The sequence below is a fragment of the Schistosoma haematobium genome, chromosome ZW (genome assembly GCF_000699445.3).
Source record: "Schistosoma haematobium chromosome ZW, whole genome shotgun sequence".
Classification (NCBI taxonomy): Eukaryota; Metazoa; Platyhelminthes; class Trematoda; order Strigeidida; family Schistosomatidae; genus Schistosoma; species Schistosoma haematobium.
The window spans coordinates 54270208-54285927 of NC_067195.1; the positions used below are offsets into that span (position 1 = coordinate 54270208).

Sequence of the window (15720 nt, forward strand, 5' to 3'; positions counted from 1 at the left end):
ACATTCCTCAAGCCTTCAAAATTATTGTCAGACAATGAAACACCGCATCACTTCGGTTTTCTGAAGCAACAGCGATAAAAATCTAAAACCTAACTAATATATCCAAAAAAAGACATTAACAAACCTATTACTACTCCGGTAGATCAATTTTTGTCATCTTTATTTTGTTAGTGTTCATTTTGTTATGTGGTTTTCCCTTGCCAAATTCTTATTTTATGTGCACTAAAACCACCCCTTCACTCACACATTTGCGTTCGCTTAATTTTCTAAACTGAAGTAAACTGAAGGCAATATCGAGGCAATCCGCATAGGATGCATGCATGCCAATAACAGACTGATCAATTGCAGTCCTAAACATCAATGGAAAGATTGAAACAGCCAATACGAAAATGAATTAAACTTAATCTCAATGCAAAAGCTAGCGGCTATTAGGACTTAGTAGCTAAGTAGATAGCGAGATAGCGTTTCAAGCTAACAGTACTGGGTTCGAGTCCTGGAGTGAACATCAACTCAGGAACGGAGTTGCATACAGATGACGAGTCCCAAATAGGACGAAACGTCCGTCCTGTATTCCACTATTAGCCACCAACATCTTCAAATCCTGTTCAATTATTACGTGACCCATCTTATCAGTTATTCAATCCCAGAAACCTTGTGTAAATCCTCCATTACTTTCAAGATTATTACACAATTTATCTTATCTGTCTCTGAACCTCAATTAATTAATTCGTCAACCACCCCTTATTTTGTTTCGGATTCCAAAATCAAATGACCAACTACCTATTCCTGCATATATATAAAGTTATTATTGATAACCTTTGTCATTCCAATTCTTTTCATTCATCACACGTCAATTTTTTCACATTATATCTCACCTCAATTTAAACTTTTAATACTTATATGGTTGTAAGCAGCTGATGAACGTATTATATTTGGAACTAGTTGTAAGCGCAGAATAAAGTACAATGGAGTCATCAATTAGTAGAAATATCACAACCTCATTTCATTCTAGATAGTTTATTTACCTATTTCACGTTTATATGTATGCAATTATTGATTTGTTTTGTAAAATACACTTGTTGAAATATTTTGTTATGAGAATTTTATATTGTACTTAACATACAATATAGAATAATGGTAATAGTAGTAATAATACATTTATTCCGCAAGATATTATATAGAATAAGAGAAAAACAGGAAAAAAACAAATTGAAAATGCTTTAGACGTGCTTACATCTGTAAGTAGATCCAATTCCACAAGTGGGATTATAAGAACTTTAAATGCTTGCTTGTTTATATTACTGACCCCACTAAGTAAACCTCCCTACCTTCTTATACTTTACACTAACATCATCCCTGGTAATCTTAAATAGTCTGAATAATATCTAACACGAATAGTAGATCATAAAATGACTCCACACATGTATTATGGTGAATCTGACTGACCTATCGTAGTAGTTATTGCTCTGTCGTTCTTTGCTCTTTGCTTCTGTTTTATTTTCTCTAGTTGTAGGTGATTATAATCAATTCGTAATGATGCAGGAAATGGCCCTAAATACACTATTCATATATCAACAGGATGTCTACTTAAAAAATTAAAGTATGAACATGTACTATTCTCTGTTTTTTTTTCAATGTATGTGTTTTGGCACGTACATATAAATTGGCAAATGCAGTTGGAGGTACTGAAAAATGAGCGAGCAGTTGGTTATATATATATAGCGAAACCATCCGCATAATTAGTAAAAATGTTTTATATAGATGACAGATCATAGATAAAAAGAGAGTAAATAGAAGAGGGAGGAACAACTCCTTGTCACACACTTTGACTTAGTCAAGATGTTGAACGGTTTCCACCAAGCATACTATACTGTTCTTTTCCAAAGAGGCAAGAACAAAGTTATTCAGCTATCGATGTTGACGCTAAAAAACTGATATACTAGTAATAGTCCTTGAATAAAGTTGAAGGCAGAAGTATAATCTGGAAATGCACATGGAACATACTTCTAAGCCTTTTCCAGGCTGAACGCCATATTACAATGTAGAAGCACACTGGCATCTAAGGTGCTTATTTTACGTATGTAAGCGACTGATGTGGATTAACACCTTCTTTTAATCCAGGCTGACGTGAGAGTAGAAATAGATTTTCCATTGTTTTGAGAAAAGATGAAGTTATTGTTATGTGTCCAAATTTTGGTTTAATATTACCAGATACCTTATTTGGTATTGGAATTAACTTTGTCTTTCTGCATATTTTCGGAATAAAATTTGTTGTGAGGGTTTCCTTAAAAACACTCGTGAGTGAACGACACAGAACATCAGTACACTTCTTAAAAATGTGGTTCGGGATTTCGTTAAATCACAAACAATGAGGTGAGTTAAGTAACTGGAAATATTGTTGGACATCTGTTTCAGTGAAAATTGAAACACAACTCTTCTTCAAACTTGTGATGCATGTTTTCAGTTGATTGACGTGCAAAAGACTTATTTAGATTCCAAACGTTCAGCTGGGTATCATCACTAATGCATCTTCCACTAGTAAGCTCTTTAGATACTTTCCACATATTTAAACAGGCTTTACAAAGTATGGGTTTTTGAGTAAACATCAAACCCAGACGTTTAATTTTTTGGTTTATTTAATCATTTAGCTTTCGAACTTCAATGGATTTTTTCTCCTTATTTACTTTTTCATTTTCCTTATGTAGTTATTTAAGTTGTAAGAATATAAGCCTATACAAAGTTACAAACAGTTTCAGTGAGGCAACAAACGTAACAGCAAAATTTAAGATAATAAAATCAATAGTGTTTTCCAATGAGTCATTTGTGAATAAATCCTAGTTTGTCATAAGGAACATGCTTTTAGATTTTGGACATTTTCTTCTGAGTAATTCCTGTATTCGACTTTCTTTATCCGTTATAAGAATATGCCTTTGTCCAAGCTTGTTATATATTTTAGGTAGAACGTGAATAATACGCTGATCAGAAATAAGCAATGGAAAACGTTTAAGAGTCACATATATTTCTACACTATGAATGAAAATCGAGTTTAAACGTCCACCTGAGTAAGTAGGAATATTGACTACATTTATTGACCAATTGATGAAAAAAGCTGTAATCACGTGAATTACAATCACTATATATCACTGGAAGTGAACTGCTGAAAGTAGGAACAGCAAATTCGGTGGATTCATCAACGAAAACAGATAGTGAAGATTGGATGCAGTCCGGAGTCACGTAAATGTTGATAACACAAACATAGTTGTACTCGTTCAAGTGTTTTGCACATCTTCTTAAGGCTGAATCATCTAACTGTAAACATGAAAAATTAAATCGAAAACAGTTCATATTTACAATTATAGCTCTACCGCCGCTACAATTTTTTATTACTTGATCAATTCTTATGATAAATACTGAAACGATGTAGAGATAAAGAACAACTGCCATGTAAATCATTTAACCAGGATTCCTCAATGCTGATTGCATCACGATTGTGATACAAATTCTGACCTAGTAGAAGTTGAAGATAGTCCTTATTGTTGATTATTGATCGGTAGTTGAAAGTTAGCTGTTCAGCATTCGACATCTGATTAATGTTCATTCTCTTCAATCCATATTGCCGGCTATCGCAATGTCACCGATTATCGTCTTTTATTGTATCATGTAAAGCGATTGATCACAAACTTTTTACATACATGTCATAATAAGTTAAATGACTAATAAAAATAACTGGTGTATTATAACAAACTAAAAAAGATAACATATTGAAATATATTGATGGTAGTATTAAGTAGCTCACATTATTCAAGTAGGCTGTTCTAAAATGAATCGATCGAGTTATATTAATATTCATTTCACTTATTAACAAACCACTATTCTTTTTAATAGATAAGACTGAATTTTTATTCATTATTTATTAATTTCCCACCAATTTTACTTGGTATTCAAATTTTAATTATAATATAAAGTCAACTAATTGAAACGTAAAGTTTTTGTTTCATTAAATGAAATCATAAAGAAGGATATTACAATTATTTAAAATTTTCTAAGTCAATTTAAATAACCCTCACTTTCATCAAATAATTATGCATAGATAAAATTTAAAACAAAATATTTCATTACTTGTTCAGAATTAATCAACCCTATTAACGATAATATTTAATGTAATATCAGATGGGTTTTGTGGATATTATAGCAATTTCAATGGTTAAGATCATGAGTCAGTTGAAGCTAGACCACCATGAAAAACCTGGAAGCACTGGACGGCCGTTTCGTTGTATTGTAGGACTCCTCAGCAGCGCGCATCCACGACCTCGCCCTCTGCGAGATTCGAACCTAAGACCTACTGGTTTCGCGTGCGAGCACTTAACCACTAGACCACTGAGCCGGCATATAACGGTGTTAAGCTCTAACTTCAACTAATTCACGAAATTGAGCGACACATCCACCATTGTCTTCAGTGAGTTACTATCTCACTACAGACCTGGTTGAACTCCACTGTTCACTGTAAATATCCTAATAATAATTTAATTAAGTTAGGCTTGAAATTTATTGAAATGAGATAAAGGCTTTTTTCTTTAAATCAGTGATGTGAAATGAAACCATTATTTTCGAGATTAATTACAAGAAATCAATATAGTTGAATAGATTGATAATTATTTTTTAAGAAAAAAAAGTAATAAAATAATAAATTTTTGAAAATTTTTCACTATGTCGTCATGACTTCATCTAAAAAAGTTATTAAAAATCCAATTGGATTGTGTAATAGACATTAAGAGGGTGTGGAGACTATTGGATTTCATAGTTTACATCATGAAGTGACCTTAGTTAGACAACCATTGAAAATAATAAGAAATCACTGGATAACTAGTTTGTTTCGTTGATGAGTTCCATTCTAGTATGAAGGAGTCACCCAGTGGTTCTTGATATTCAGTTGTTGAATAGCTAAGATGAGTTCATAACGTAAACTATAGAAAAAGACCCGACGTTAAATGGTGTCATTTTTATTTCAAATAGGCTATTTTCAGTTTGCATTATAATTTAGTACCATCAAAGACTGATGACTATAACGCGTTTGATACTATGTCTGGTACCATGAAAGATAAACTGGTGATGAAGCAAACATTAAGATTAAATAACCGTCTAGTGATCACACTTTTACAATTCTTCGTCAACTTCAGTAAATCTATCATGAAAGTTTTATTCAGAAATAGATTTAAACCTTAATTAATCACAGATATCTAATCTGCTGAATATTTTCAACTATGTGTTTTCATCATATTTCAAATTGCTTTGTATTCTAGGTGATTTATCAAACAAATAATTTTTCTATCTCCTCCTTCTGTAGGGTAAATAAACATTGAATAAATAATAATAAACCCAGATGCTTGCTTGTTTAACATAAAATACTGATCTTTTTTTATTTACATGTAATTATGTTTGTTTATTTCGATATCTGACATCATTGATTAATTTTGAGATGTTGGAGAAGATTTGTAGCTCAGGTGATTGATTTTGATGGTGTTTTTTTTTCAGCTGGATGGTTTGGTCGTGGAGCTTTCATCATCTTTCTGAACGACATCATCAGTACAAAGCCCCACGACCAAACCATTCAGCCCCCCAAAAATACCATCAAAATCATTCATTAATTATTTGGTAATGATATTATCCCCACCTACAGTCAATCATTAGTTTCATTAGTAGAAATTAATGTTTTTTCCAACTCACATAAAGTTTCATCCCGTTATTAAATTAAAATGACATAATCTTAATATTTATTCGATGTGGCAGTTGTTATCATTTTGTTTTTCCTAGTGTAACCACAAAATTTGTTACAGTTTTAAAAAAGAATATTTCAAAAATAACACTCTACAAAGATAAAAAAACAACAACAACCATGTGACAAAATCCTTTGCATTAATCAAGTCAAAATGGTAACTATTATTATCAAAACATTTATTGTTTTGATAAATTTCGATGTAAAAGACGGAAATAACATATAAAAGATAAATGTGAAATATTTCTATATAGTTTATTTCAAATAACGTTCTGAATGAAAATCAGTTCGTTGAGTATCTAACTACAAAAAAGAGTAAACAATATACATAATTAAACAATTTATGGAATTCCGATAAGCAATTTTTAACATTGAGAATCAGTCGATCCGTAAGTGGTTGTCAGCTTGTCAAGCGAAAGGTCTTGTGTTCGAATCTCGCAGGGGGGCGAGATTGAGGATGCACACTGCTGATGAGTTCCACAATAGGAGGAAACGGTCATCCAGTGCCTCCATGTTTTCCATAGTGGTCTGGTTTCAATTGACTCACGATCTCAACTATTAAAATTACTATAATATTCACAAAACCCCTTCTGATGTTTTTAATTGATTTGAAATTTTAATTTTGTAATAGAAATGAATATTGAATTAATAAATATACTGGCAATATTCTGAGGTCAGTTAGTTTTAGACAGCGCAGTCTTAGAAAAAAGTGCCAAGTTTTGCAGCTCAGTCACAAACAACATAGAACCTGATACATATATCCATCTGTTTAAATTAATTGCTTATATAAGCATAGAAATATGAAATTATCAAGATTAAAAAGAGAGTAGTAGTAGAATTGATAAAAATATTGGTGTTAGTAGAAAATATTATGTATAAACAAGATGATTGAAACGAGAAATATGACATCACGAGATAAAAATGTATGAGATAATTTTAAAACTCATGATCTAAGAGGGAGATAAAGAATGAATGAATCTGTCCCGATAAGACCGATTCTAAGGCACATTCATCCAGTATCTTTGACTATTGGTTACGATAGTGATGAAAATAACAAATAGTCTGATATCATTTTTTGCTTTGGTTTCTACTACTGTTCTTTCAACTTACTTGTACATTAGCAATTATCGCAAGTTGGGTTAAGAAGCGGATGAGCCTATATAAATGGTGTATACATTTTTGTAAGCCATCTTATTCTATACTTACACAGTAACACAGAGAGAAATATTAACCTAATGGAAGGTAAGGATATTATTAAAAATCGAATACATTAATTAAAGAATATGGTTTGGAACTAATAGAAAGAAAAGGTAGATGAAAACCGCGGTACATAGTACAAGAATTACGAACTAAAGAAAGATGGATTGTTACTAGCGAAGAATAGGTTTAAATAAAGCAACGTTTTGGTCAAAAATGTATCATAATGCCAAACACGCATACTTAATGTTGAGGTTTGAAAGTTGATGGTAAATTTCCTAATATTATATTATTTTAATAAAATGCTTTATACATATTCGATAACAGGAGACTCTGAACCTAGGTTTCATGTAATTCGGCACTCATCATCAAGACACCTGTAATCATGAAGGAACTGATGTTTACTGTGAGACATTAACCTAGGCCATCTAGTTTCAGAGATAGTTTAAAAGATTATTACTAAGGTATTCAGTCAGTGACCCGCCACATTATATTTCAATCTAGATGTCTGTAAATATATCTGTATATATTTAGACATATAGTTATTTTTTACTTCTTAGTAAACCGTTTCTACTCAATAAATATTTTCATTTATAAGTCAATTTTTTCATTGAATATCAGTCATAAAACGAAGAACTCCCTTCATCAAATATTGATTTAAGCATTACAAATGTGAAACAATGTCATTGTGTTCTCCATTAATCGTGAGCATTACAGATTCGTTATCGTTGTTAAGGCTGTTAGTGTATATTTAATGTATAATTAAAAACTACAAAAAAAACAGTCATTCAAAGATATCTAACTTTCAACGGTTCTTTAGTTGACATCAGTTTATCCAAAATTCATTAAACAGTAAAACTTTTCCATACTTACGATCTTGAAGAATGAAAGAATGTGTTGAGAAATTTTATTGACTGATTAATGTAGGCAACAAAAATAAAGACTATTGTAAAAAACTAGAATGAAATGTTAGTATGACCAATTAGTGTTAAAGTTTAAGGTAGTCAATGTAAATCGATAAATATTTATACAATTAGCTGCTATGAGAAGTTTATAAATCATCTTAATATATTTTATTCATATTTGATTTCCGCTTTTCCTATGCAAAAATTAATCATTTCCCCAAAAAAGTCATCTTAAGATAACTAAAAATCTTTCATATTCTTTGGTCACGCCATGTTTAGCAATTTGAAGCACCCTCTTAACTAAATATTGAAAGCTTTTTTTCTTATAGCTCTTAACAAAACAGATGCTAATCGTGATCGTATTTTGAATTTAACGCATAAATCTAGGATCTGTTATTTCAAATCTGATTGATTCGTAAGTGTAGTATAGAGGTTTTCTGCTTAAAAAAATCCAATGTAAAAGTTATATGAAAAAACCATTAATTTCCATTGTACTGTGAATTATATCAATTTATTTATTATATGTATTACTTATTACCAAAGTCAGTATGCTTTTTCCCATCAAATTTTATGTTCTGATATTGTCTGTTTTATTCCTGAGGAAATACATCTTTTGTTATATAATATTAACTTCTGTGCACTTAAATGTTTGTGAATCAATGTATATATATATACACATACATATCAATGAAATTATACATATATGCAAGTTCATTTATTGTCTAAATTCATGTATTTGGTGACTAAAAACTTCTCTCATAATTTGAAGATGACATCAGACACGTCTCATATGAATATGTGATTTTACTTCTGATTTGTTGTATCAATTCCCACTCTCATGGAGTATATCTATCACTCTGTAACCATCATTGTTTGTTGAGCTCGTAGGGGAGGGCATATGAATCTGACAATAATTGAAGCAAGCGCAACTCAGTAATCTAGCACTAAAAAGCATATTGATGCTGATACGTACTAATTGTATGACGATCCACTGACATTATTTAATCACTTGACATGAGATAGTAAATGTAAGATTCGATGACTGATGTCAAGTATTTTTTTCAGAATGCACTGTGTGATATCAATCCAGTTGTATAAAGAGGTTATGAATTAAAGATAAATATGTTAACAATAGAAACAAGATGAAACAGTAAGTTCTCAAAAATAATAACTTGAGTCATCAAAATGTGATTTACATTTTTACCGAGGGATTTGAAATTTTTTGTTATCTTTTCAGGAAAATACGATGTAATTTCTTTAGAAGCCTTAGAAGGACGTACCACTACATATTCTTTCTAAACATTGAAATTTTTTTTCGAATTTGCGATTCATAGTAATACGTTCAACTGTACTAATCATTTATTAAGTAAAATGTATACCGGAAGAAGTTTCTAAATACTTAACATATTGCATAGTTCTATATATATGTGAACATTTGACGAATCATAGTAATTTACGAACAAGTGATAACAGTGAAACAAACTGTATGACCATTTATATGAGGTAAAAAAGAACACGAATCAATAGTAAGTTGACAGATGATAATCATAAATGTCATTAATCACATCAGTAACATAAACATATATATCGATATAAGATATGTAAGTCAAAAACGTGAAAACAAAACTAATTTTATCGAGTCAATAATAAATAAAAATAAAGGAATGAAACGTTTGCGAATGATCAATTTAAGTAGGCAAACATTGATTAATAGAATATTCCAATAAATTTACAATAATTATAAAGAAACAAGTAAGAGTTTATTAGCTAATCAGTAGTTTAATTAAATAACTCATTATTATTTGAAGTGAAAGTTATTGAACTCACATCTTAATTTGAACATCAACTTGAAAATGTAAGTAGGTTTAGCTGGCTAGTATCAAATAAAAATATGCTCTATACTTCACTGTTAACTATATATTGAATATCTTCAGAATTGCAAAGATTATGTTTTTAAAAAAAGTAACATAAACATATGGACGGGTTCTTTTTAGAAAGCTCACATAAAAGTATGATTTAGGACAACAGAAAATAAACATACTTATAAGATGTTTCGTTTAAAATCAATCGAAGTAAAGAATGTTTTTAAAAAAATAACTTATGCTTACTTTCCTTTTTTGTTGCTAAGTAACTAAATAAATAACACCATTGAGTTCAACTTTAGAAGTGAATAACAACATTAAGATATAAAATTCATTCAGCTAATGATGAAGTTTACATTCTAGATTTTAGTAATAGCCTTTAATCAACTTTCTTCAAAAAATACTTATGACCTCAGAGAACAAAACTCCATCAAAATCATCCAGCTGAGCTACACATTGTCTCCATCATCTCAGTATGAAAAGAATCTGTTCAGACCGATCAACGTCTATCGTTCACATTAAAATCAAAAGATATTAAATACTTGTTAATTAAAGCTGATAAACAACTGTTTAAATAAACCAGCTCACTGTTATTATTATTATACGCTTAGACTTGCTATTTTTCCTACTTTTATGTTTTTAATGATGTATGAAATTGTACAATAAATAATTCCACTACTAGCCACTATTCATCTTTGAATATAATACATGTGAATGAAGGCTATATTTAGGCCATACGCACAGTATGTACATATGCGAATAAGCGACCGATCAATTGCAGTCTTAAGCATCAATGGAAAGATTCAAACAAACACATACCAAGTGAATTTAATATTTCCGGTTTTAGAATAATCAGACATAATATAAAATATATTATACTTTTTAAAAAAAACAAACAAAACAAAAGTGTTTATCATGTCAAAATGAATTAACCAGAAAAACAATTCACACTTTTTATATTGAAAAAATATGAACTAAATTGTAAGTTAATTATCTTATTGATTGAAATCAGTCAGATTATTATATAATTTGATTTAATTTATAAACAAACATTAATCTATTTAAACTTGTGTTAATTTAATTTCGGTTAAATATTTACTCTGAAGAAATGACTTACATTCAATCAAGAAATATAAGAAATACAATTTTTCTACTCATTGGGATATCACAAATATATATATATATATATATATATAATTAACTTTCTACCCAATACTCAATTTATTTGAAGCTATCAAGTCTAACCTAATCGTGATTACATCTCAGTCCTACAGGAGGTCAGTCGCCGCCCGGATAACTCAGTGGTAACGTCTCTGACTATGAAGCTGGGTGACAAGCGATCGAATCTGCCAGCGAGCACCAGTCCGCTCGAGATTACAGGTACACCTTGCTGACGAGTGCCAAGTAGCACGAAACCCGAGTTCAGGGTTTCCTGTCAACTACCTCCAACCACCATCTAATGATGTTACAATACACAGAAATATTCTTGTTTTTATCCAATGTAAGGCTATACATGTATGTTGTTAAATAATTTGAAAATAGTGAATATAAAACAAAGATATTCAATGATCATTATTCTTTTGATACTTCTCTAGCTGATTTATTTTTTATAATGAAAGATTATTTTTACACAAAATATCATTCATTTATTTACATTTTAGGAAAACAGTTAATTTAAAATGTAATATTGATTTTGACAATAATAAAAAAAACACAGAAACACACATACACACACGCACGCACATGCACATAGAAACCTACTTGCTTAGTAATAAGAGAAAATAAGAAAATAATCAACATCTTGTTCTTACCAAATTAAAAAAAACCCAATGTAACATGGATTAAATGTTGTTGAGTAGATGCTGTTTTTTTCGTACGTAAATAAATTGAATTTTTGAATGAAATCACGATAAAACAAACAGTAGAAAAAGATGGTAAATAATTAATTGCTTAAATTTAAAGTCTTTTTTTTCTTTTAATTTCCAAACAAGCTTTTTTTTCATTGTCAGATTGATTTTTATATAAATAGAAATGATGATAAATATTTAGATTGTACTAAACTGGTATTTTATTTCAGATGGGTTTTGTGGATATTATAGTAATTTCAATGGTTGAGATCATGAGTCAGTTGAAGCTAGACCACCATGGAAAACCTTGAAGCACTGGACGGCCGTTTCGTCCTATTTTGGGACACCTCACGAGGTATATCCTGGAGTTCTAGTGAGAAGCCGTGACCAGTGGAGTTCAACCAGGTTTTTTGTGAGATAGTAACTCACTGAAGACAATGGTGGATGTGTCGCTCAATTTCGTGAATTAGTTGAAGTTAGAGATTAACACCGTTATATGCCGGCTCAGTGGTCTAGTGGTTAAGTGCTCGCACGCGAAACCAGTAGGTCTTAGGTTCGAATCTCGCAGAAGGAGAGGTCGTGGATGCACACTGCCGAGAAGTCCTACAATACAAACGAAACGGCCGTCTAGTGCTTCCAGGTTTTCCACGGTTGTCTAGCTTCAATTAACTCATGATCTTAACCATTGAAATTGTTATTTAATCATTTGATAATATTCAGTTTTAATTTCTGTATTTTATATTTATATGACAATTATGAAAGGTAGCTTAAATAAAATTGAGAACAGGTAAAGCAATTTTGTAATGTAACTTAATGCGTCAAAAAAATTCATAGGGTGATTTAATGTTGCATAATTCAATTTCAAACATAATTCAAGTATTTTATTTATATATTACTCAATATTTTAGCATGAAAGAATATTTTTATAATGAATTTCATGATTAAAATCAGTGTTCCGTTTGAGAAAATAAGTTTAGTATCAGAAGGGGTTTTGTGAAGATTTTAGTAATTTCAATAGTTGAAATCAAAACCCCTTCTGATACTAACCATCTGCTCACTAGTGACTGACTTCAAGAGGCATTTCTTGGAGTTCTAGTGAGAAGCCGTGACCAGTTGATTTCAACTAGGTCTGTTGTGAGATATCAACTCACCAAAGACAATGGTGAACGATGGCGCAATTTCGCGAATTAGTTGGAGTTAGACATAAACACCATTGGATGCTGTCCCATTAATCTAATAGTTAAGCGCTTGCGCGCGAGGGGCAGGAAAGTGGATGTGCACTGCTGAGGAGTCCCATACTAGGACGAAAATATGCTTACTTTTAAATGATAGAAAATAATTTAAGCTCAGAAGATAGGCGTTTGAGTTTGGTTTATTCTAAGCAAAGATTAAATCAGCTTCCATTTGAAGAAAAAATTAGGAAAATACGATAGAGATGAACAGGACATACATTGAGTAAATTATTAAACTGCATCACGAGGTAAGTGTTAACTATGAATCTTGAAGGGAAAAAGAAAAGAGGAAGGATCAAAGGATACACTGCGTCGGGAATTGGGAGCAGACATCACAAGAATGAATTGCAAGTGGAAACAACTGAGAAGAATTGCCTAGGTTAGAGTTGGATGAAGAATGTTGGTGGGTTGTCTGTGTTCCTCTATGATCAAGATAGCCTTTGATGATTAGTTCCAACCAACAAGAAGACGAAGTCTAGGATAACCAGTAATTTTCATTTAACCATTAAACATATGTGAAATAATTCTGTCTAATAAACAGCAGGATGAATAAGGACGAATTATTTGTTTTACACAATACAAAAGTAGTACCAAGCGGGTATCAATTTTTTCACCCAGGGGTGAAACTTATAACATAACAACTTCACATAAGTGAGGTTATTGTGAAAATACATAGTAATTCTGAAATTTGTCAGCAGTTTTAAACGGATTAAAGATGAACTATTGGATTTCGACTTAGTGGTTTTGTTGTTTATAATCAATATATGATCTAGAGGTTCTGGTTTCAGTAAAATGTATAAGACGATAAATTTTAAAAAATTCGTAAAAGGAGTTGACAAATATGATGAAACAACCGTTAAATTACTTCATGTTTCCAATAATTCCGTCCTCATCTCCAGTTAAAGCTAGTTTATGGTGTAGAAAGATGTCAAGTAGAACATTGCTATACAAAATGACAAAACATTGATTAAAATTGTGAACAAAAATGCATATCATTGAGTGTGAACTATGCGACATTGATTGGTCACATATTATTCTTATTGTTCCGTTGTACTATTTAAACTTGGATTAATTTTAATTTGGTTATTTATTCTCTGAAGAAGTGACTTACACTAAGCCACGAAACGTCAGAAAATTTAATTTTCCTACTCGTTGGGATATTACAAATATACTATTTATTTATAACAATCTACCCAATGCTCAATTTATTCGAAATTATCAAATCAAACCTTGGTAATGATACCTATATGTGACATTAATGAATGGATATTCTCCCCGACACCTCAAAATCCTGAATATGATCCTCAATCAGATCATAGGTACTCCATGCTAGAGAGATTCATATTAGAATGAGATAGACGTCAAAAGCTTCTTGATTTTTGCTGGTACTCTAACTGAGAGCGGTCCTTAACAAATAGCACCAACAACTTAAAATAACCTTGACGAAACCTATTAATCTAAGCTTATATTGACAGGACCGATTGATGCATATTTAAATTAACATGAAATCATAAATATTTGCCCTTACAAGTATATTCAAGTCCGGATATCAAAGTATAAGTATACATTTGATCGTATATTAGCGTTTATAATTACGATGTGTGTAAATAATCACCAGAAGAAATAAAAGAACCCTTTCAATATAAATCTATACAAATGGAATTCAACAACCTGTCAGTTTTTGACATATACTTTAAAAATTCTTATATTACTTAAGTCAAAAACCATTTTATCGGACAATATATTTAATTTTCAATGTTGTCAAAGAATAAAATGAATTCGACATGTAAATGTTGATAATGTAAAATTATTCAAATTCCTAGAAAAATGTTTTATTAAACAGACTTTAAGTGAAACGTTTGATTATTTATTTTGGATATTTATTTAATGAAAAGAAATATTATTTTTAATAAAATCAACACTTTATGAAGTAAAGTACACAGTTCGTATTTCAAAAGTTTAAATTACCTGAATTAAAACAAAAAAATGAATTCATTTTTGTATTGGTAGTTTGAATCTTTTCAACTTATGTTTAGGACTGAAATTGATCAGTCTCTTATTGGTATATGTGTAACTTATGCGGAATGCCTCAATATCTTGAGTTAGAAGCATAATAAACAGAGATGGATGATGGCTAGCAGCGGAATACAGGACTCGCGTTTCGTCCTAGTTGAATGCATCTGCATCAAACTTTCTCATTTTATACAAGATAGTGGCTATCTGAACTCAGTTTCTAAGTAGATAACGCGATGGTGTTTGAAGTGAACGAGGCTGGGATCGAGTCCTGGAGTGAACATCAATTCTGGTATGCAGTTACATCCAGCTGACGAGTCCCGAATAGTGAGAAACGTTCATCGTAGATTCCACTGCCAACCACCATGAATTTTCGCTTATAATAACGGAAATGTTTACGTAATATCGAAAATATAATTGACATAATATAAATTCTAAAGTTATTAAGAAATGATTGTGATTTTTCGTTGATGATACTTAGCACTGTAACTGGTTGGTCACTAGATATCAATGAGAAGAAATTAAAATTACTAATAACTTCAGACAAGTTGAAAACTTAGTGGCTATCTGAACTCAGTAGCCTAGTTTGTTTTTGATTAAGATCATGAACCGATTGATGTTAAACCAACGTTGGAAACCTGGAAACACTGGACGGCCGTTTCTTCCTATCGCGGGGCTCCTCAGCAGTGCGCATCCACGATCCCGCTCGCAAGATTCGAACATAGGCCTTCCAGTCTCGCACGTGAACGCCTAACCTACTGGACCACTGAGCTGGCATCCGATGGTGTTAGTGTATAACATCAACAAATCCACGATATCGCGTGACCATCTTCCATTGAACTGAGGTAGATATTTGTCTCTACTCGACACTGATCACTACTTCTTACTAGA

At 31.2% G+C, this 15720-nt stretch overlaps 1 protein-coding gene across 1 annotated transcript in view; it reads right to left on the reverse strand.

The window, feature by feature from the left end:
* Nucleotides 1–15720, reverse strand: part of KIF9 (Kinesin-like protein kif9) — a 102861-nt gene that overhangs the window by 20043 nt on the left and 67098 nt on the right. The window lies entirely within an intron of this gene.